General features: G+C 44.0%; 11 non-coding genes across 11 annotated transcripts; all 11 read left to right on the forward strand.

Moving 5' to 3' along the window:
* The first annotated feature begins 12,719 nt into the window (after nucleotides 1-12,719).
* Nucleotides 12,720-12,791, forward strand: trnaq-cug (transfer RNA glutamine (anticodon CUG)). Its single transcript has one exon. It is a non-coding gene; the product is annotated as a tRNA-Gln (tRNA).
* Nucleotides 12,792-19,364: 6,573 nt separating this feature from the next.
* trnap-agg (transfer RNA proline (anticodon AGG)) lies at nucleotides 19,365-19,436 on the forward strand. Its single transcript has one exon. It is a non-coding gene; the product is annotated as a tRNA-Pro (tRNA).
* An 88-nt stretch (nucleotides 19,437-19,524) lies between these two features.
* On the forward strand, nucleotides 19,525-19,598 carry trnai-aau (transfer RNA isoleucine (anticodon AAU)). Its single transcript has one exon. It is a non-coding gene; the product is annotated as a tRNA-Ile (tRNA).
* A 93-nt stretch (nucleotides 19,599-19,691) lies between these two features.
* trnaf-gaa (transfer RNA phenylalanine (anticodon GAA)) lies at nucleotides 19,692-19,764 on the forward strand. The gene has a single exon. It is a non-coding gene; the product is annotated as a tRNA-Phe (tRNA).
* A 70-nt stretch (nucleotides 19,765-19,834) lies between these two features.
* Nucleotides 19,835-19,906, forward strand: trnaq-uug (transfer RNA glutamine (anticodon UUG)). Its single transcript has one exon. It is a non-coding gene; the product is annotated as a tRNA-Gln (tRNA).
* A 689-nt stretch (nucleotides 19,907-20,595) lies between these two features.
* trnap-agg (transfer RNA proline (anticodon AGG)) lies at nucleotides 20,596-20,667 on the forward strand. Its single transcript has one exon. It is a non-coding gene; the product is annotated as a tRNA-Pro (tRNA).
* Nucleotides 20,668-20,755: 88 nt separating this feature from the next.
* trnai-aau (transfer RNA isoleucine (anticodon AAU)) lies at nucleotides 20,756-20,829 on the forward strand. Its single transcript has one exon. It is a non-coding gene; the product is annotated as a tRNA-Ile (tRNA).
* An 83-nt stretch (nucleotides 20,830-20,912) lies between these two features.
* trnaf-gaa (transfer RNA phenylalanine (anticodon GAA)) lies at nucleotides 20,913-20,985 on the forward strand. The gene has a single exon. It is a non-coding gene; the product is annotated as a tRNA-Phe (tRNA).
* Nucleotides 20,986-21,055: 70 nt separating this feature from the next.
* Nucleotides 21,056-21,127, forward strand: trnaq-uug (transfer RNA glutamine (anticodon UUG)). The gene has a single exon. It is a non-coding gene; the product is annotated as a tRNA-Gln (tRNA).
* Nucleotides 21,128-21,436: 309 nt separating this feature from the next.
* trnaf-gaa (transfer RNA phenylalanine (anticodon GAA)) lies at nucleotides 21,437-21,509 on the forward strand. The gene has a single exon. It is a non-coding gene; the product is annotated as a tRNA-Phe (tRNA).
* Nucleotides 21,510-22,772: 1,263 nt separating this feature from the next.
* On the forward strand, nucleotides 22,773-22,844 carry trnaq-cug (transfer RNA glutamine (anticodon CUG)). The gene has a single exon. It is a non-coding gene; the product is annotated as a tRNA-Gln (tRNA).
* The last annotated feature ends 604 nt before the right edge of the window (nucleotides 22,845-23,448 follow it).

Raw genomic sequence — 23,448 nt, forward strand, 5'->3', positions numbered from 1 at the left:
GTCCCGGGTTCAAATCCCGGACGAGCCCATTATTAGGCTTTGCTTTTAATCTCTTCAGCCTGATTAGGGCAACCAGGATATTTATATCCCGGGTTTCGGCAGAGGAACCACGTCCGCCTCTTTTAGTCTACCTGATTCCACCTAGCCTCATCGCTATCTGCCTCTCAGACAGCCAGCTGTCAGGAAGTGTTGGTTCCATGGTGTAATGGTTAGCACTTTGGGCTTTGAATCCAGCGATCCAAGTTCCAATCTCGGTAGAACCTTTTCAGGTTATTTGCGGAAGGGTGGGAAAAAACAGAGGTGATGCGCAACTGCTGACGTGAAAGTGAAATTGGCACTCTCAAACAGAGTCGGAATTGGGGAAACATGGGCTTAAAAAGCAAAGGCTTCATTTGCTCCTTGCTATCGTGCTTTTGGACTCAATGACTTAAATCTCTGCTGCTCATGGGAAAAGTTGACACACGCCAAGGTTCCACGGTGTAATGGTTTGCACTCTGGGCTCTGAATCCAGCGATCCGAGTTCAAATCTCGGTGGGACCTGCTTTTGCCAGGAATGTGTGCAGTACCTCGTTCGAAAAAACTTTTTCGGCAGCACTGAGCCGCAAGAGCTCATCTAGGTAGTGCCCCTTGAAGGGGGGCGTAAAAAGGATGGACAGCACTGGAGATTGCAGGCATCGATCCCGCTACCTCTCGCTTGCGCTTGCTGCTTCCTACCGATTGAGCTAAAGTAAGCCCAAAGTAAGCCCACGTGAGCCAATCGCGTTTCTCTGCTGTGGCTTACTTTTGACCAATCGCATTTCTCTCCTGTGGCTTACTTTTGACCAATCGCGTTTCTCTCCTGTGGCTTACTTTTGACCAATCGCGTTTCTCTCCTGTGGCTTAATTTTGACCAATCGCGTTTCTCTGCTGTGGCTTACTTTTGACCAATCGCGTTTCTCTCCTGTGGCTTACTTTTGACCAATCGCGTTTGTCTCCTGTGGCTTACTTTTGACCAATCGTGTTTCTCTTCTGTGACGTACTTTTGACCAATCAGCGGCTCCTATTATTGTCATCTTTGCAACAGGTAAGGCTATTCTTCATTACTGTATAATCGTTTAATATTTATTCATATACATTGTGTATTTTTGGAAAATTAGACATGCCAATATAGCTAGCTAGCGTGTATATTACAGGTTTACTTCAGTACCTGTGAACCTGTAACTTTTCCCATGATAAAATACAGAAAAGAAAACATGTAGCTACTGTTAAGTTAATTAGCCGGCCGCTAATTAAGCTATATCCTCCTGAGACCAAAAAAATTTTAGTTAATAATTTAGTATTTTGTGTGTCATTACATTGTTTAGAGCATAAGAAAGTATTTTGCAAAAACGTTTATTTTTATTTTTATAATGTTCATATAGGTTATACTATGTCTTCTGTATAGGACACTACTAGGACTCATTTTTTTATTATTATTTTATTTAAAAAGACGTGATCTAAAAAAAACCATTGTTTTTGCCTATTCATGTCTTTAAATAAAATAATAATAAAAAATGAGTCCTAGTGTCCTCTACAGAAGACATAGTATAACCTATATGAACATTATAAAAAAAAAAAAACGTTTTTGCAAAAAACTTTCTTATGCTCTAAACAATGTAATGACACACATAATACTAAATTAACTAAACTTTTTTTGGTCTCAGGAGGATATAGCTTAATTATATCAGTGTTTTATATCCTGAAATTGTTTAGGTTTCAGGATTTTATATACCAAACTTTGTATGAAGATGATTCCCAACTATGTTATAAAAGATAAAAGAATGATTTGATATAGACTTCCATTTTGCTTTATGCAATATGTGTGTAAAATGGCCATAAGCGGGTTTTCCCATTTTATACAATGTATCTATGTATCTAATTTGCATATTAATGTATTCTTGGGGCAACATGTAATGAAAAAAGAAGTGTAATAATGGGAGTTAGTAGTAATTGCCAAGATTTTCATAATAATATCTAATATTTCATATAATTTCTTTCCATATTGTCACCCAAAATGCCTGAAAAACATGATTTAAGTCCTGCTGTGTAGTTTGCTAAATTATTGTAACACACTTAACATACAGGTATCTTTTAGATTGACAGAGGTAATAGTCTCTTTCTGATTTTCATTTCAGAAAATGTACGCATACCCCGTTTTTCGTCGCCAGTCAGCAACATCAAACCGTCTCCTCATGGCGCCATCGGCGGAGGCGAAGCAACTTCAAAATGTGGTGTCTGGAAGGGCCAAATCGAAGGAGGAGGTGCTGGCAGAGGCAAGTACTTTTGTCTGCACAAACGGTGGAGATCCCAGTGACCAGTTTTTAGTACTGGCTCACTGCAAACTTCAGTTTGGGATGTACCAGGGTCAGAGATTTAGATGGCTCCTGGAAAACTCTCTGGGGTACGCAGTGTATTTGGTGCTCAGCATTTCCAGTGAGAAAGCGCAGACAACCCCCCTGTCAGAAAATAAACAACTGTTCCTACAGTACACTTCTCATATTAGAGAGATGGCAGAAGAAGTAGAGAAGTATAAGAGGAAGCAGGAAATGCAAGCAGAAGCCCGGGCAACTGGAGACCAGGGCTGCTTGATGGTGGAGTTTGGTGACTTTCAGGGCCGGTCCATGAAGGATGTTTATGAAGACCAGAGCAATGAGGCCGAATCCCTCATCAGGTACTTGGTTAAGGCAGATGCCAGGCCCAACACTAACATGGCCATTTTCAAGGCGTATGTCCTGAAAAGACGGGCTTCTGATATGGGCACCAGTGTACATCAGCCTGCACGTCCACCTGCAGCCTCCAGTACCTCTGCACGTCCACCTGCAACCTCTAGTGCCTCTGCACGTCCACCTACAGCCATCCAAACTGGTTTACAGCAGACCGCCACTGTGAAAGCACTGTTGGCGCGTGGCAAACATTTGTCACCTTCACAGCTGGCAAAAAAACTAATGTCACCAGTTAAACCCTGTGAGTAGGAGTGTAAATATAGAATTTTCCCTACAGCAGTTCTACATGTATTCATTTATCGTCATGGCAAACTTGTCCACTTGTTGTTTCCAGATCCATTACTGCAGTCCACTTTACCTCCTCCGGCAGCAGAACCCCCAGCCAAACATTTGGTCCCAAAGCAGCTTTTCGCTACTGGTAAGTAAGCAACATCTTACATATGTTTGTCTCCATGTATTGATCACAGTAATAGTTTTAACATTTGTGCTCCAGGCACTTCCATTCCCACTGCTGAAGATGATGATGAGGAGCTGGTATTTGCTGCATCACAATGTGTAGCACAGCTAAATACAGGTGTGGCATATGACACAAATGCAAATATTATAAGAATGTTTTGTGGAAACCCACTGAGAATCATTATTTTTGAAAATAAATAAACATTTTAAAATATTTTTTGTTTACAATACAGAATTATGTGACATCATGCCTCAAGCGGGAGGCATTCTTTGAGTGCACTTCTTCCAAACCTTAAGGATGTCCAAAGGTGTCAGTGTATATATTTGCGTTTCCGAACTTACCTGTTGCTAAACAATCACTGGATAACTTTTTCACACCGCTTGCTCTTCTCACTCACTCAACCTGAGCAGACAGGGTGGTGGAGATTCATTGTTCTAATAATTAGAGGAACAGTTTTTCCTTATTGTGTCTGTGTGCATGCTTCATGTCTGTGGGCATCATACTTTTTTTTACTGAATTCATCACGACTCATTTTCCTTCTTTCATTCCATCTAATCCTCATTCTCAAAGAGCTATATTGATCCCATATTCCTTACATCAATAAAGTGTACACTGTGTTCTTTGCTTCTTGACACTAATACCATTTTCTTCACTGTTATTCCTAAATATAATCATAATTATTATTAATACTTGTTTAAAATTACTGCTTCGCCGGCTGTTTGTGGACTGCATTTATGGCATATTACTATCAAATAACAGTCATCCTTATATTGTTTATGTTACTGTTCACTCAGAGGCCTGTGCCGGTCCGTCTCCATCAGCGGAAACAGCACAGACACCAGCTCTTCCTCATCATCAGCCACCAGCTGAGCTTCCTAGTCACTGGAGAGATCATCTTCCACCTTTCCAGCATGAGTGGATCCGGAACACACTGTTTAAGGCCAACATGCGAACCGAAAAGCCAGAAATAGTGTCCCAGCTGAAGCTTTGGTGGTATCCTCCTCAGCCCCCTTTAATAAACACCCAGCCACCCGCCTCACCTGACCTCTTCTTCTGTCGGCCCATTTTCTTATGGATGCCGCTAAAGATGTGGTTGTTTCCTCTTGTCTGCGTTCGCCCAGACTGTGGTAAGCACAGACTTACAGCGGCAGGACTTTACCGTACCGTGCGCAAGGTCTTGGACATTGATGGGTGGTATGACCTTGCCACTGAGTATCTGGAGTGCAAACGCTGCAAAAAGAAGTATCCAGCTTGGAATGAGGACATCTTAGGACAGCTGGATATGGGCCACCGCAGTCAGTTTCCAGCTTTGCTGACATACAGGTAATTCATAATGACAATCATTCATTATCAGGCGCTTTTATTTGTGTTATTTTTTCCAACCAAAGCATTTGCATGATTATACTGTTGTTTCTTTAGATACTCATGTGACAACCGGGTGGTGAGGATGATGAGGGAGAGGACACTGGGCAACAGTGTGACTCAGCTCTACAAGAAGCTGATGGAACAACACAGTGAGGCATGGACACAGCGTGTCCTGCAGTACCTGACTGCCTGTGAACCATTCACAAGGTCCTCCCTTGTGCAGCCTCCTGTGTTTGCTGAGCCTCCCCTTTTACCTGCCCTTCCTAAACCTAAGTGGAACTAGGGGGCGCGGCACGGCTGCTGACCCTGTGCTTCTCCGTTCGTTTGTTTGTTGTTTGTGAATTTTTGGCGTTAATCGTGTTGTAAACTTTTGTTTTGTTCACGTCCTTGAGTTAAGCAACATGGAAATGGATTACTTGCGCGCAGTGGTGATCTTTTTTATCCTATATGCTGTCGTTAGAGAGAACTTTGCCCTAGCCGGGAACAATGAAGGAAGTGAACGAACGTCGCCACTGATTACATACTCGAGGGAATTTCTTCTTGCCCTAAGGAATAAAGCTGTGTCTGTGGACTTAAATCACGTATCATCAACCCCTCATGGAAAAGCCCAAGGTAGGAAAACGAAAAAAAGAGGCTCGAGGGGGGGCGTTCGTAACAGGTTGAGAAGGCGAGGAAACAGACACCCGCTTCCCATCATAACTCTGTCAAACGTCAGATCATTAAATAATAAACTGGATGAGATCACAACACGTCTCCGATTTGATGAGGATTTTCAAAGGAGTAATTTGCTCTGCTTCACAGAGACATGGCTTCACGAGGACAGCACTTGCATTGATATGGAGGGATTTACAGTTATAAGAGCAGATCGTGATAAGGTGTCATCTCAAAAATCCATCGGGGGAGGACTCTGTATGTTTATTGACAGCGCTTGGGCTTCACAATTCAAAGTACTCAAGAGAGTGTGCACTAGAGACTATGAGCTGCTGTCTGTATCTATCAGGCCGTTTTACCTTCCGCGGGAGTTTGGGCAAATCACCATTATTCTTGTTTATGTCCCAGGGCCTAATAACAAAGAAGCTGCGGAAATAATAACCGACAGCTTCAATGCTGCTCTCTCCCGATCAGCAGATCAGCCGGTGTTTATTTTGGGGGATTTCAACACATGTCAGCTGTCACCTCATCTACCCACTCTGCAGCAGTATGTCACCACGCCCACTCGCTCCACTCGCAGATCCATCCCAGACGCATATAAGGCAGTGAGTCGCCCTCCTCTTGGTAAGTCCGATCACAATGTCATTCATCTCCTTCCAACATACAGACAGAAACTCAGGCGTGAAAAACCACTCCTGAAAACTGTACGTCAATGGACTGAGGATGGGGAGGAGGAGCTAAGAGATTGTTTTGACTCTACAGATTGGCGCATGTTTTTTGACGCATGCTCTGATCATCACGAATTGACAGACACAATCACATGCTATATCAAGTTCTGTGAAGAAACTGTTATCACTTCCAAGATAGTTCAAGTGTTTAGTAATAACAAGCCATGGCTCTCAAAGGATCTTAAAATGTGTCTGAATGAGAAAAGGGCTGCATTTTTGAGAGGAGAAGCTGACTTAGTAAAGGAGAAAGAGAAGGATTTCAAGCGTAAAGCTTTTACAGCAAAAATAGATTTTAAGAATAAGGTTGAGCAAAGATTTTGTACAGGCAATGCAAAACAAGCATGGGAGGGATTAAATACAATAATGGGTAGGGAAAGAAAAAAACAAAGTGTAAACGTGGCAGATTGTGGCACATAACCAAAAATAGGGTGCAATATTACCTGTGATCAGATTGGTAGTTATGAACATATACAGCTTTCTGAAGAAGAAGTAGCCATGTGTCTCTCTAAAATCAGACCAAACAAAGCCCCTGGGCCTGATGGCCTCCAAGGAAGGGTGCTAAAGGTATGCTCTCAACAGCTTAAAGTGGTTCTTACTCAGCTGTTCCAAATTTTGCTGAATTGTGGTGTTTTTCCAAACGTATGGAAGAAGTCCACAATAATACCTGTGCCTAAGGTCTCTAGGGCTACAGACCTTGGAGACTTTAGACCGGTGGCACTCACTCCACTCTTAGCCAAGTGTATGGAGAGAGTGGTCAGCACCCATCTTATGGCTTCTGTTGGGAATCAACTTGACCCCCTTCAATTTGCCTATAGGTCACACAGGGGCACAGAGGACGCAACTCTTACTCTTGTAAATCAAATAGCTAAACATCTGCAACAACCAAAATCACTTGCTCGGGTTCTTTTTATTGATTTTACATCTGCTTTTAATACTATGCAAATTGATATTCTTTTAGAACAACTTCATAGGATGAATGTGAATGGTGGGCTCATTCACTGGATTAGAAGTTTATAAACTGACTGCCCTCAGAGAGTCTTAATGAATGGGGTCTACTCAGATGAGCTTGTCATAAATACTGGAGCACCACAAGGTTGCGTGTAGTCACCTCTGTTGTTTTCAATCTATATAAATGACATGACTGTGCACAGCACCAATGTTAGTTTACTTAAGTATGCTGATGACATGGCCTTGGTAGGACTTCTCACAGAAAATAATGCAGCACATGAGGAAGCTTATTTTAGCCAAGTCACTTTACTGCAGGACTGGTGTCAGACTGTTAAACTGGAAATTAATGTGACTAAAACAAAAGAACTTATAATACGAACGAAACCAAGAGGGGCCAGTAACATCACCCCTGTTGTACTTAACAGCCGGCCTGTGGAAGTAGTGGAAAATTTTAAGTACTTGGGTACAATCATTGATTGCACTTTAAGTTTTAATGTTAACTCAGAGAGTATTTTTAAGAGAGCTAACCAGCGATTGTTTTTAATTAGAAAGCTGAGGAGCTTCAAGGTCAGTCAACACATTCTTGAGATGGCATATAGGGGTCTGGTAGAAAGCATTTTACAGTTCAATATAACAGCTTGGTATGGCAATCTGAATGTGAAAGACAAAAACAAGCTTTCCAAAATTGTTAATATTGCAGGGAAGGTGATTGCCAAGTCACAAAGGCAGCTTGGGGATGTGTATGATAGGGCGGTACTCAGGAAGGCAAGACAGATATCAGCAGACACCCTACACCCACTCAACTCAGAGTTTGAGTTGCTCCCATCTGGCCGTAGATTCAGGGTCCCAAGGGCGAGCCGGAACATTTATAAGAGATCCTTTATTCCCCATGCCATACAGGAACTTAATTTAAACTGAAAGCGTCTTTGTGTTTTATATAACTTCTAATCGGCTGCGCTGCTTTCCATTTTCTGTTGTTGTATGTTGACGGTGGTAGTGTCATACTTTTAAACTGTGTGTATTTTGTCATTTTAACTGTTGTGTCACTGATGCATATATGTTTGGAGAAGTCAAAGACAAATTTCCACCAAGGTGGACAATAAAGTCTAATAATAATAATAATAATAATAAGTGGCTGTTAGCTGTGTACGCCAGGGATGTTCTGGGGCGACTGGACGAGGTCAAGGCCAAAATAACATCTGTATTTGGCTCTGTTCTCAAGATGGACTCCACAAAAAAGGTATCACAGCCCTGTTTATATCCAGAAATTGTCCAGATATGGATATGTGTGTGTGTGTGTACATAATGCACAGTTATGAGTTTTTATTTTGTTTTGTTTTTAAAAATCTTTTTTTTCTTCAATAGGTCACAAAAAAACTTGCCGGTGCTGCTTCAGGAACAGCTGCCTGGTGCACAAATGTTGGTAACGAACACGGCCAAGTCCTTGTCTCTGTCCTAACAGCCGCCGAGGGACATGCACTGGACCCCATGGCAGCTGGCCTAATGAAACGCTACCGAGAGGCAGGAGAGGCATCCCCAAAGGTGATGTACGTGGACAGAGATTGCTGCAGTCAACACGGCCAGTCTCAGGTGAAGGCCATGTTTTCGGAGTGGGATGAGCTTGAAGTGCGCCTGGACATCTGGCATTTCATGCGGCGATTTGCTGCAGGTGTCACGACAGAGGCTCATCCGCTCTATGGGATCTTCATGGCACGTCTATCCATGTCCATATTCCAGTGGGATTCAGAGGATGTGGCTGCTCTTCGCCGTGCAAAGGAGGGTGAGCTGGCAGCAAAGAAGACTGGCTACATCTCAGAAAAGGCGGTCAGTGCTCGCATTAACCGGAGGGAGTTGGCACTGCACTGCCGGAGGAGGACCAGGGGGGAGGAGGAGACCACCATATTGATTGGGTCACTGATTGATCAGTTTGACAGTGCGGACGGGAAGGATACTCTGGGAGTTCCACTTCTGAACCATGAACGGATCCAGCAGATATGGAAAGAACAGCGGAAGCATGTACAGTGTATCCAAGACCCAGAGCACTTTCCGCTCTACATAAAGAAGGGGACACTGAAGAAAGGCGGTGTGGAGCTGTGCTGCTACAGGTATGCTCGAGGCTCTACCTCCTTGGAGTCATTCCACCTCCACCTGAACCGTTTTATTCCAGGTATTACATACATATGGATTAGTAATTTTTCTGTAAAAAAATATAAGCACTGTAACTGCTTCCATTACGTTAAATTAATGTCACATTAATAAATGTCACACTTTTACAGTTCTTTTCTGATGTCATAAAAGCATTGACAAAGCTGTCTTGCCTCACAAATCACTAATAACTCTGGTTATAATGACAATAATTTTTTTATGTAATTACATAACTCTATTACATGTAACCAGCTACTTCATAGCACCTCATGTGTAGTAAATATATTGTACATATGTGACATATAAAACCCTTTTTTTTTTTTTTTTTTTACTTTTAGGAACCAGTGCCAGTGATGCGCATTTTCAAGCCTATCTCCTTGAGGGCTTGATGCGTTGGAATGATGACCGGATGGAAGTTGCCATAAAAGGAGCGTCCTCCATCCGGTCATATGGCAGTGCCATGAGAGAGGTTGTGGACCAGCTTAGCAAGACAGTCTTTGGGAAGCCCTGGGATGAGCGCTATCGCCCTCCTGGAGCATATACAGGCAAGACATTCATTAATTTGTTATTTTGTAATACTCTACTAAGTATCAATTTAGCCTTAAATGTACTAGACAAAATATTAAGACATATTTTTACCCCTTTTATTCTCGTAGGTGAATTGCTAGGAATAGAGTACCTTTACAGCCAGACTGGCAAAACACTGACTCCAGTGCTCCAGAACCCAGAGGATGAAGACAGGCTGGTGGAGGAAATTGATGACCAAGACCTGCAAGATGAGGGGTTTGAGGAAGAGATCACGGAGGACATCACAGTTCCAGTGCTGTACGAGAATGACCCCTGCCATGATCTCGCAAACAGCCCCTCATCTTTGCCTCAGCCTCAGTCCCCAGCATCACTGGCTGATGTATCAATGGCTGACGTGTCACTGGCTGAGCCATCCACATCAACTAGAGAAGGACACCAACTTGCCCCTGCCCCTTCAGTGTTGTCACAGCCATCTGACACTGAAAGCAGTTTCTCCGACGAGGCTCAGGTAAAACACTTTAAGGGCTTTATTTAATTTCAATCTCGTTTTATTCCACATATATTAACATTAATCTGAATTTACTAGGGAGCATTCATTGGGCCCGATGGCATTGCTGGGTGGGACAAGGTCCAGGATATGGCAGGTTACCTGGTTGGTCTTCGTGAGGCTCCTTACCTCACTGACCTGCAGGTGACAGAGGCCATTCAGCTGTGGACAGCTCTCCATGACATAGACAAACAGCGGGTCAACTATCAGCCTCGACATCAGCCTCAGCTGACACATGGACGCTTTAAGGCACCAAAGCGGTCCGGAGTCACAACGGGTGTGGAGATTGTAAAACGGTGTCTGATTGGACATCCCGGGGGACCAGCACAGTGGCCCAGCACCAGCCGCTTGGTTGAGGCCATTTGTACAAAGCTGTGTGCTTTACACAAGTCGGCGACCAAGAAGGCTGGAGTTTGCCGCCCCAGGTGGTCTAAAATCCTCTCGGATTACCACCACATCCGAGAGCTGTTGCTTAACAATCGCAGGCTGATGGATGAAACAATGATCCAGCTGTTTGAGCTAAACCAGAAGACACTCATTCAGTGGTAAGCAAGGCACATTATTTTCTTCAAATTAACTGAATACTTTTTTAAACATATATATAATACATGTAATTTATTTTCAGGTTTCAACGGCAGCAGAAAAAACAGGAAATGAGTGTCCTCGCTCAGGGACTGACTCCACCTGACCCAATTGCTGTGGCTGATACGCAGCTTCCTCCACCGAGGGAAAAATTGGATGAAGCGGCATCGACCTCATGCCCAAAACATACATTTACCCTTCTGCCAAATTGAGAAGGACAGGCTCCTCTTCTGCGACCAGGTCGGCGGCCTGCTGCTGCCACCACCATGGTGTGCCCCATTGCACCTGCCCCCACAGCATCAGGAGTTGTGCAGCCCATTTCAGCACCTGGGTCATTGTCACTAGTCCTTAACCCAGACATGACCGTGTCAATGGTGATTCCACCTTCTGGTGCTTCAACATCCGGTGCAGGCCCAGCTCCACCTGCTCCTGTGTCTGCTGCTCCTGTTTCCCGTTACACCCAGAGGAACAGGCGCCGGCGGGCCCAGGAGACGGAAAGCGGAGTCCATAAGAGGAAGTATGTGCGAGGGGTAACCTTTAACATGTGCAGCAAATGTGGGCAGCCCAAAACCAAAGAGTTTGGCCATAGCCGATATGGTAATGCCACATTTTGCTTGCGTGCCTCAAATGGAAAATCTTTAGATGACTGGTTGGCAGAACAGCGCCAGCAAAATACAAGCCAAACTCCACCTCCTCAATAAACAATTTGCTTTTTTCCTGTATATATTTTGTATATATTACTGTACATGGTTCCACCCAGTCTTTCATATTGTCCTATATATATATATATATATATATATATATATATATATATATATGTATATATGTGTGTTTGTGTCTGTGTACTCATTTCATTATTTGTGTGTATTTATTTTAATATTTGTTTTTTTACATTTAAAGTGTCATTTAAATATTTGTGTATTCATTTTAATAAAACATTTTAAGTGTCATTGAAATATTTGTGTGTATTCATTTTAATAAAACATTTAAAGTGTCTTAAAGTAATCTAATAAATCATATCAATCAAATCATATCCCTCACAAAAAACACACATATTTGAAGAAACATTTGTATTCATTTTATTCAATCATAAACAACATGTAATATGCAATTTTTAAAAAATAATATACACAAAAAAAAACATTTAATAAAACATTTGAAGTGTCTTAAAACAAATCTGATAAATCATGTCAATCAAATCATGTCCCTCCATTTTTATTCATTTTATTAAATAATCAACTACATGTAATGTGCAATATTTAAAAATAATAATAATACACACAACAAAAATATAAATCAATATAATGATGTCATAGATAAATGAAGACGCAGGCGCAGTTGATCACACGCAGAACACGGGTTCGAATCCAGCCCGCGGAGGGTGACTTGTTTCAAATGTGACTAAAACTCCTTCATAACGCACAGGAATATAGCCCTAATAATGTTGCAGGGGAAATTTGTGGGCAAATTCTCGTTTTTAGCGTCTTTTTGGCTTGTGTGCGGGTCGCAAAGATTGGGCCCCTTCTTTTGCGCAGCAAGCGCTCTACCATTTGAGCTAATTCCCCTCGATGATGGAGAGAAGGTGTCCATCGCTCTCAAAGACAAAGACGAGGCGCGATCCCTAGCACGTGTGCAGGTGCTGCAGCGTGATTTCCAATGACCACAAAAAAACAGGACGCATTTCCTCTCTGCTGGCAACTTTGCACTGGCTACCTTTTAATTGTAGATTTAATCAAAAAATTGCGCTTTGAATCCAGCGATCCGAGTTCAAATCTCGGTGGAACCTTTTTAGGTTCTTTGCGGAAGGGAGGGAAAAAACAGAGGTGATGCGCAACTGCTGACGTGGCGGTGAAATTGGCACTCTCAATTCCGAGTCGGAATTGGGGAAACATGGGCTTAAAAAGCAAAGGCTTCATCTGCTTCTTGCTATCGTGCTTCTGGACTCAATGACTTAAATCCTTGCTATCGTGCTTCTGGACTCAATGACTTAAATCCTGCTGCTCATGGGAAAAGTTGACACACGCCAAGGTTCCATGGTGTAATGGTTAGCACTCTGGGCTCTGAATCCAGCGATCTGAGTTCAAATCTCGGTGGGACCTGCTTTTGCCAGGAATGTGTGCAGTACCTCGTTTGAAAAAACTTTTTCGGCAGCACTGAGCCGCAAGAGCTCATCTAGGTAGTGCCCCTTGAAGGGGGGCGTAAAAAGGATGGACAGCACTGGAGAATGCAGGCATCGATCCCACTACCTCTCGCTTGCGCCAACTGCTTCCTACCGATTGACACAAAGTAAGCCCAAAGTAAGCCCACGTGAGCCAATCGTGTTTCTCTGCTGTGGCTTACTTTTGACCAATCGGCGACCGCTATTATTAGGCAAGGCAAGGCAAGGCAAGTTTATTTAAATAGCACATTTCATACACAATGGTAATTCAAAGCGCTTTACATAGAAGAAATTAAAATAATCAAAAGAAATCAGAATAATTAAAACAGTTTGGAATAAAAGATAAAATACAGAAATAATCAAATGAAATCAGAATAATTAAAACATAAAATAAAATACAGTGCAAACAGTCGGACGAACAGTGGCACAGTGCTCATTCAGTAAATGCACAGTTAAACAGATGTGTTTTGAGTCTGGATTTGAATGTGACTACTGTAGGGGCACATCTGATCTCTTCTGGAAGCTGGTTCCAGCTGCGGCTGGCATAGTAGCTAAAAGCAGACTCGCCATGCTTAGAGTGAACCCTTGGTATTTCTAGCCGATGTGATCCTAATGATCTGAGTGATCTGTTGGGTTTATATTCACTGAGCATATCTGGAATGTATTGAGGTCCTAGGCCATTGAATGATTTATATACCAGTAATAATACTTTAAAATCAATCCTAAATGTAACTGGCAGCCAGTGTAAAGACCTGAGGACTGGTGTGATGTGTTCATATTTTCTGGTTCTGCTCAGAATCCTAGCAGCAGCGTTATGTATGAGCTGCAACTGTCTTATGGTCTTTTTGGGAAGGCCAGTGAGAAGTCCATTACAATAATCCACCCTACTGGTGATGAAAGCATGCACAAGTTTTTCTAAGTCTTGACTGGAAACAAAGCATCTAATTCTTGCAATATTTTTCAGGTGATAATATGCTGATTTAGTTATTGCTTTGACATGACTACTGAAACTAAGGTCTGACTCTAGAGACACACCCAGATTCCTGACTTGATTTTTAGTTGTTTGACCCCTAGACTGAAGGTATGCGTTCACCTTGAGAACTTCATCTTTGTTTCCAAACGCAATGACTTCAGTTTTGTCTTTGTTTAACTGAAGAACGTTTTGGCACATCCAATTGTTTACTTCATCAATGCATTGGCAAAGGGAGTCAATGGGGCTGTAATCATTAGGCGATAGGGATAAGTAGAGCTGTGTGTCGTCTGCATAGCTATGGTAAGCGATTTGGTTCTTTCTCATTATTTGGCTCATTGGGAGCATGTACAGGTTGAATAGGAGTGGCGCAAGAATTGAGCCTTGAGGGACTCCGCATGTCATGGATGTCCACTCAGACTTATGGTCTCCTATACTCACATAATAACCTCTGCCTCCTAAGTATGACCTGAACCATTTTAGGACTATCCCAGAAAGCCCGACCCAGTTTTCCAGCCTGTCAAGAAGTATTTTGTGATCGACAGTGTCAAATGCAGCACTGAGGTCGAGTAGTACCAGCACTGATAATTTGCCTGTATCAGTATTTAAGCAAATATCATTTATTATCTTTATGAGCGCGGCCTCTGTACTGTGGTGCGGTCGGAAACCAGATTGAAAATGGTCAAAGTATCCATTCGAGCTTAAGAATTTGTTCAACTGATTGAAGACAACTTTTTCAATGATCTTGCCTATGAAAGGAAGATTTGATATCGGTCTATAGTTGTTTAATATGGTCTTATCCAGATTGCTCTTTTTCAGGAGGGGCTTGACGACAGCAGTTTTCAGGGAGGTCGGAAAACTCCCAGAGAGAAGTGAGGCATTTACCACTTCCAGGAGATCTGCTTCTAAGCTGTGTAACACATTTTTGAAAAAAGATGTGGGAAGTGCGTCAAGGGCGCAGGTTGATGTTTTTAGTTGCTGTACGGTTTCTTCCAAAATTTTGCCATCAATTTCTTCGAAATCAGACATAGTGGCTACTTTCTCGTGCTGTTGTCTGATCTGCCTGACCCCAGCGCAACTCAAGGATGAGCTGATCACCTTTCTGATATTATTGATTTTCTCAGAGAAGAAAGAAGTAAACTCACTGCACTTTCTCACTGAGAGCATTTCACTGGGAATCTGGCTTGGGGGGGTTGTCAGTCTCTCTACAGTAGCAAAAAGAGTGCGCGTGTTGTTTATATTGCTGTTTATAATATTCGAGAAAAAAGTCTGTCTAGCTTTGCTTAGTTCCTTATTGAAAGCATGGATGCTGTATTTGTAGATGTTATAATGGACTACAAGTTTTGTCTTCCGCCACATGCGCTCTGCTTTTCTGCATTGTCTTTTCATATTTTGCACTGCTGTTGAGTTTCTCCAAGGTGCTTTTTGTCTGCCACTCTTCTTCCTGACTTTCACAGGAGCAATATCATCAATTACACTCTTAACTTTTGAGTTAAAAGAATCAAGGAGAAAATCAACAGAGTCAGCAGATATGCTTGGTGTTAAAGATATAGCCTTCATAAATAGTACACTAGTGTTCTCATTTAAGCATCTCTTCTTGACAGACACAGATCTAGCTTCAATGGCAGGAGAGATCAATATATCAAAGAAAATACAAAAATGATCAGACAGTGCTACATCCTTAATAACAATTGATGAAATATTTAGACCCTTACTGATAAGTAAATCTAGAGTGTGTCCATGATTATATGTGGGTCCATGAACATGCTGAGTCAGATCAAAAGTTTTTAAAACAGTTTTTTGGGCGAGCTGGGCCCGCAGGCTTTGGTGGTTGTGGGGCCTGGCGTTTTTTGGTTGGTATCTGGGGGCTCGCAGCAAAAGAGTGGGATAGTCTAGTTCCAGCATGCACCAGTTGTTCCATTTTCTCTGAGAAGCACAGAAGTGGAAATGCTGGAGAGAGTGATAATGTTTCCGGTGAGAGGGATTTTTGCTCTGGTGTTATTGGAGGCTGTAATATGCTGTCCTGGTTTCCCTGGCTGTTTTCCAGAAAGTCGTCTATGGGTGCTATATCTTGGAGCAGTGCTGGTATGTCACAGTCTGTCTGTGGTGAGCTCTGTGGGCAGGGCTCAGCTGAGATTGTGTCCGTGAGCAGAGGTTGTTGTGGCTGAGTGGTGTTATCACTGTCCTTGTGTGATGTGTCAACCGCATGCCCATGCAGGTGCTGAAGTGAAATCCTGTGGTCATTCATACTGTATCCAGGTGTGTGTGTGCCATTCAGGTTGAGTGGATTGGCACACATTGCAGAAGGATGACGGAGGGAGAAGTAGATATTGTCCTTTAGCACTCTTGAACCAAGTTTGTTTGGGTGGTGGCCATCCTGTTGAAACAGTTGCCTCTGACTCCAGAAAAGATTGAAGTTGTCAATAAAGTTCACTCCTTTTATATTGCAGGTTTTTTGCAGCCATGTATTAAGCCCAAGCAACCGTGAAAACCTGTTTGTTCCTCTTGCTGGGAGTGGTCCACTGATGAATGTTTGAACTTTCAGTCTTTTAAGTGTTTCAAAAAGTTCATTGAAATCCTTTTTAAGAAGTTCCAACTGCTCTTTATGAATATCATTCTTCCCCACATGAATGATGAGTCGATTTGCAGTCTTATGTTTCATCAGAATGTTCTGAAGTTCCCTGTTTACATCAGAAGTTGTTGCTTGTGGAAGGCAGCACGTTGTTGTATCCCTGCTATTAATGTTTCTGATTACGGAGTCGCCCACTATCAGAGTCCTGGGCTCGGCTGCACTGTGAGCTGAGTGCCGCTGTCTGCTCGACCTTGAGCCCCAGTTAGCATCAGTGTTAGCTACTGGCTGATTCTGTCTGTGTGCGATCACATTCATCAAATTTGGGGATTCCTCATTCATTAATACTTCAAATCTGTTCTCAAGATGTATAGGGGGTGGTAGGAGACCAGTGTTTGCAGTCCTTGTCAGAGCCGTATCTGGGGTAGAGGATGCTACTGCAGTAATATGTGATGCTCGTGACAATCTGATGTCTCGAGTGCCTTTGGGTCTCGCACCCTGTTTGTGCCATCGATTAGTAAAACGATCGGCTTGTTTCTCTACACTCAGTATGGCCGGTCGAGAAGCACTAGATTCATGGGACTAACCGGCTGTATGCTGAGGACGTCCATGACGAAACTCGTTTGTGTGTTCCGTCTGGTTTGGTGGTCCCGCAATTAACTTTGTTTCAAGAATTGCAATCCTTTGTAAAAGTCTGTGGCAGTTGGAGCAGCAAGTAGACTCCAGAGGAGGCATTTTCTTATCCTTATGAATGTAGGCAGTTGTGTTTTCTCTTCCCCGGAATGTAAGCTTTCAGTGGGAGGCTGGTCGAATAAAATAATTCTGCTTTTTTTTTTGTAGTAATCCAAGCGTTTGAGCACTGTGCTGATTTGCTGAAGTTAAAATTAGGTGATAAAAGGAGACAAAATATAGAAATATAAAAGCGATAGAGCAAAGCGCGGAGCAGTAAGCGAGAGCGTCCGAACAGTAGCTGAGCAGGAAGTAGTCGTCATCAGTAGTAATTATCGTCATCTTTGCAACAGGTAAGTCTATTCTTCACGACTGTATAATCGATCATTATTTATTAATAAACAGTGTTTGTTTTTAGACAATTAAACATGCCAATAAAGCTAGCTAGCATGTAATAGCACACGTTTTCTTCTGTACATTTGAACCTGCAACTTTACCATGATACATGATACATGGCATGATACCAGCAAGATTGTACCAAGAAGTGTTATTTATTTTCTTATTAATAAGTTCATCACACTATTTACAATTTGTACACAAGGCAATTCAAAGTGATTTACAGTTGTATAAAAACAATAATGCTTATGCTCATAATAATAATAATCATTAATTATTATAATATTATAATAATTAATTACATAAAAAAGAAATGCTGTAGTAAAATACTTTCAGTTGGAATATGACAGCTATGTAACGTTCTGTTTATGCCTGTGTCCTTTCAGATTATGTATGCATACCCGGTTTTACGAAGAACCTCTGAGGGTCGACTCCTTATGGGGCCAACTGAGGAGGCCAATAGGAGGAAGATCGTGTTGGCAGGGAGGGCCAGGTGTAAGGAGGAGGTCCTGGCTGATGCCACTGCCTTTGTGAGGCAGAATGGAGGGAATCCTGGAGACCAGTTCCTGGTTCTGGCTCACTGCAAGATCCAGTTTGGGAAACACCAGGGTCAGAGGTTCCTGTGGCTGCTGGAGAACTCACTGGGGTATGCCTGCTATCTGGTCAGCAGCATTTTGGGGGAGGAGGAGAGGGACAACCCGCTGTCGGACAACAAACACCTGTTCCTCAGATACACCTCGCAGATCAGGGAGGTAGGCGAGGCTGTAGAGGTGTATCAGAAAAAAACAGGCCATGCTGCAGGAGGCCCAGAGGACAGGAGACTCTTGGTGTCTGATGGTGGAGTTTGGGGATTTTAAGGGTAGGTCAATAATGGAGGTGTATGAGGACCCAAGCAAGGAGGCCCAGGCTCTCATCACCTACCTGAAGAAGGCAAAGGCCGGGCCTAACACCAATATGGCCCTTTTCAAAGCATACGTGCTGAAGAGGCAGGCTCCAGCCTACGTGCCCACCGCCACTGTGCCCACGGCATCTGTCCTCACTGCTGCTGTGCCCACTGCCACTGTGTCTGTTCCTCCTCCACCTACTGCCACTAAGAACAGCCCACTGCTGGCGACCAATGTGAAGGCCCTGTTGGCGCGGGGGAAGCAATTATTTGCTTCACAGCTGGCACAAAAGATTTTGTCTCCAGCCATACCCTGTAAGTGGGTAAGTTTTTTCTTTTTTCTCCAGCCACTGCAGGCTCGAGAGGCCCTGCTCCTGCCCCGGCTCATGCTACTGCCCCTGCTCCTGCCCCTTATCCTGCTCCTCCAGCATTGTGGACCCCTGGCCAGGTGTCCCAGTCGCCTGCAGAGCTTCCTGTCCACTGGAAAGAGCATCTCCCATCTTTCCAGCAAGGCTTTCAACCCCTGTCCTTTTGCACCCGGACCATCCTCACTACAGCCACCCACAGGACTGCAGCACCCTGCCCAGCCTCCTCTGCAGTCTCCTCCTCTGCACCCTGCCCATCCTCCTCTGCAGTCTCCTCCTGTGCACCCTGCCCAGCCTCCTCTGCAGTCTCCTTCTCTGCGCCCTGCCCAGCCTCCTCTGCAGTCTCCTCCTCTGCGCCCTGCTCAGCCTCCTCTGCAGTCTCCTCCACAGCCTTCTGTCCAGCCAAGTGCTGCCTCTGCTCCTGCAACATCAACTGGGTCCAGTGTTGCAGACCAGGCTCCTGTAAGTAAGCTTCTCATTATTCGTGTGCAGGTCCTGCAGCGTGATTTCCAATGACCACAAAAAAAGAGGCCCCATTTCCTCTGTGCTGGAAACTTTGCACCGGCTACCTTTTAATTGTTGATTTAATAAGAAAATTGCGCTTTAAGCCTTGGAAGCTGAAATGTTTGCGGCCCGACAGCAGCACGGAGGATGTATGTTTCGGCTCGTTGGTCTAGGGGTATGATTCTCGCTTAGGGTGCGAGAGGTCCCGGGTTCAAATCCCGGACGAGCCCATTATTAGGCTTTGCTTTTAATCTCTTCAGCCTGATTAGGGCAACCAGGATATTTCTGAGCAATTGGGGATAAAATGTGCCAGAGAGAGGCCGGTTAGCTCAGTTGGTTAGAGCGTGGTGCTAATAACGCCAAGTTCACGGGTTCGATCCCCGTACGGGCCACTCATTTTCTCTCTGTGACCTTCGTTCTGCTCTTCTCGAAAATGACGGGCGGTCTCCCATACATCAATGCTGGCTAAACCACACAAGTACCTGGCCGAAATAGCTCAGTTGGGAGAGCGTTAGACTGAAGATCTAAAGGTCCCTGGTTCAATCCCGGGTTTCGGCAGAGGAACAACCTCCGCCTCTTTTAGTCTACCTTATTCCACCTCTCAGACAGCCAGTTAGCAGGGTGTTTTGGTTTCATGGTGTAATGGTTAGCACTCTGGGCTTTGAATCCAGCGATCCGAGTTCAAATCTCGGTGGAACCTTTTTAGGATCTTTGCGGAAGGGATGGGAAAAACAGAGGTGATGCGCAACTGCTGACGTGGCGGTGAAATTGGCACTCTCAAACCGAGTCGGAATTGGGCAAACATGGGCTTAAAAGGCAAAGGCTTCTTTTGCTCCTTGCTATCGCGCTTCTGGACTGAATGACTTAAATCTCTGCACCTCATGGGAAAAGTTGACACACGCCGAGGTTCCATGGTGTAAGGGTTAGCACTCTGGGCTCTGAATCCAGTGATCCGAATTCAAATCTCGGTAGAACATTTTTTAGGTTCTTCGCGGAAGGGAGGGAAAAAACAGAGGTGATGCGCAACTGCTGATGTGGCGGTGAAATTGGCACTCTCAAACCGAGTCGGAATTGGGGAAACATAGGCTGCTTCTCAATATCCCTCCTCGTCTCCTCGTTCCTCTGTCCTCCATCCTATGACCCGGAAACCGATCGAGCTCAGCCATCTTGAAGGACATCTCAATTCTCTAATTGCACCGCGAGGAGGCGAGGATCGAGGAGTGAGGAGGCTTTCAGAGGAGTCATGAGCGAAAAGAGGCCCCATTTCCTCTGTGCTGGAAACTTTGCACCGGCTACCTTTTAATTGTTGATTTAATAAGAAAATTGCGCTTTAAGCCATGGAAGCTGAAATGTTTGCGGCCCGACAGCAGCACGGAGGATGTATGTTTCGGCTCGTTGGTCTAGGGGTATGATTCTCGCTTAGGGTGCGAGAGGTCCCGGGTTCAAATCCCGGACGAGCCCATTATTAGGCTTTGCTTTTAATCTCTTCAGCCTGATTAGGGCAACCAGGATATTTCTGAGCAATTGGGGATAAAATGTGCCAGAGTGAGGCCGGTTAGCTCAGTTGGTTAGAGCGTGGTGCTAATAACGCCAAGGTCGCGGGTTCGATCCCTTTACGGGCCACTCTGTGACCTTCGTTCTGCTCTTCTCGAAAATAACGGGCGGTCTCCCATACATCCATGCTGGCTGAACCACACAAGTACCTGGCCGAAATAGCTCAGCTGGGAGAGCGTTAGACTGAAGATCTAAAGGTCCCTGGTTCAATCCCGGGTTTCGGCAGAGGAACAACCTCCGCCTCTTTTACTCTACCTTATTCCACCTCTCAGACAGCCAGTTAGCAGGGTGTTTTGGTTTCATGGTGTAATGGTTAGCACTCTGGGCTTTGAATCCAGCGATCCGAGTTCAAATCTCGGTGGAACCTTTTTAGGATCTTTGCGGAAGGGAGGGGAAAAACAGAGGTGATGCGCAACTGCTGACGTGGCGGTGAAATTGGCACTCTCAAACCGAGTCGGAATTGGGGAAACATGGGCTTAAAAGGCAAAGGCTTCTTTTGCTCCTTGCTATCGCGCTTCTGGACTGAATTACTTAAATCTCTGCACCTCATGGGAAAAGTTGACACACGCCGAGGTTCCATGGTGTAAGGGTTAGCACTCTGGGCTCTGAATCCAGTGATCCGAATTCAAATCTCGGTGGGACCTTCATTTGCCAGGCTAAACAGCACGAGTATCTGGCCGAAATAGCTCAGTTGGGAGAGTGTTAGACTGAAGATCTAAAGGTCCCTGGTTCAATCTCGGGTTTCGGCAGAGGAACCACGCCCGCCTCCTTTAAGCTACCTGATTCCACCTAGCCTCATCGCTATCTGCCTCTCAGACAGACAGCTGGGAGGGTGTGTTGGTTCCATGGTGTAATGGTTAGCACTCCGGGCTTTGAATCCAGCGATCCGATTTCAAATCTCGGTAGAACATTTTTTAGGTTCTTCGCGGAAGGGAGGGAAAAAACAGAGGTGATGCGCAACTGCTGACGTGGCGGTGAAATTGGCACTCTCAAACCGAGTCGGAATTGGGGAAACATAGGGTGCTTCTCAATATCCCTCCTCGTCTCCTCGTTCCTCTGTCCTCCATCCTATGACCCGGAAACCGATCGAGCTCAGCCATCTTGAAGGACATCTCAATTCTCTAATTGCACCGCGAGGAGGCGAGGATCGAGGAGTGAGGAGGCTTTCAGAGGAGTCATGAGCGAGGATACACAGGTGTATCCTATGCGGAAGTGTTTTATTGACTAAACGTGACGCACGTATACATTCTCCTCCCCCTTCACATCGGTCACAATCTGTTTTAAAGTGTACTTTTCCTTTGCAGTTTATATAAACCACACATTACACATATTTCAACAGGGTATCTTGCTTTATTATTATTTATTATGAATTTCTTAAATAAACAAACTGCAACAACATGAGGGCAGATCCTTTGAGCGCTGCTGATGACGCTATGAAGTGACGCTCGAGTGATCAAGTATTCCAATGTATAAAAAAGCTTTCATTCGATTCCTCCATCCTCATTTTTGTCATTCATTACATTATTTTGAGCACAAGAAGATTTTTACTAAAACCTTTTAAAAAAAAAGTTTAATTCATATATGTTATACTATACTATGTTATACACCAGTATACATATTTATGTTATCTTTTTAAATACTATGTTATACATATTTAAAAATACATGAATAGGCAAAAACAAGTGTTTTTTTGTTTCAACAAATGACTCTCAACTATGTTATAAAAGATATACCAAAACGATTTGATATACCATTTTAAGTTTTAGATCTGTTTGATGATCATATTATTATGAATTGTCATAAACGCCTTTATGTAATATTTGGTGTTTCTTAGTAATCTCTGCCACAAAAGCTAAACAAAACAAAACGATTTAAGCATGGCATGATACCAGCAAGATTGTACCAAGAAGTGTTATTTATTTTCTTATTAATAAGTTCATCACACTATTTACAATTTGTACACAAGGCAATTCAAATCTCTGCTGCTCATGGGAAAAGTTGACACACGCCAAGGTTCCATGGTGTAATGGTTAGCACTCTTGGCTCTGAATCCAGCGATCCGAGTTCAAATCTCGGTGGGACCTGCTTTTCCAGGAATGTGTGCAGTACCTCGTTCAAAAAAACTTTTTCGGCAGCACTGAGCCGCAAGAGCTCATCTAGGTAGTGCCCCATGAAGGGGGGGCGTAAAAAGGATGGACAGCCCTGGAGAATGGAGGCATCAATCCCGCTACCTCTCGCATGCTAAGCAAGCGCTCTACCATTTGAGCTAATTTATCATTTGAGGCCGAAGAGCTCTCACAGGAGGAGGGGGAGGGCGAGCTGGGCCCGCAGGCTTTGGTGGTTGTGGGGCCTGGCGTTTTTTTGGTTGGTATCTGGGGGCTCGCAGCAAAAGAGTGGGATAGTCTAGTTCCAGCATGCACCAGTTGTTCCATTTTCTCTGAGAAGCACAGAAGTGGAGATGCTGGAGAGAGTGATAATGTTTCCGGTGAGAGGGATTTTTGCTCTGGTGTTATTGGAGGCTGTAATATGCTGTCCTGGTTTCCCTGGCTGTTTTCCAGAAAGTCGTCTATGGGTGCTGTATCTTGGAGCAGTGCTGGTATGTCACAGTCTGTCTGTGGTGAGCTCTGTGGGCAGGGCTCAGCTGAGATTGTGTCCGTGAGCAGAGGTTGTTGTGGCTGAGTGGTGTTA

This window comes from Siphateles boraxobius, unplaced genomic scaffold, assembly GCF_051911475.1.
Source record: "Siphateles boraxobius isolate OS27281-9 unplaced genomic scaffold, OSU_SipBor_1 19, whole genome shotgun sequence".
In the NCBI taxonomy this organism is placed as follows: domain Eukaryota; kingdom Metazoa; phylum Chordata; class Actinopteri; order Cypriniformes; family Leuciscidae; genus Siphateles; species Siphateles boraxobius.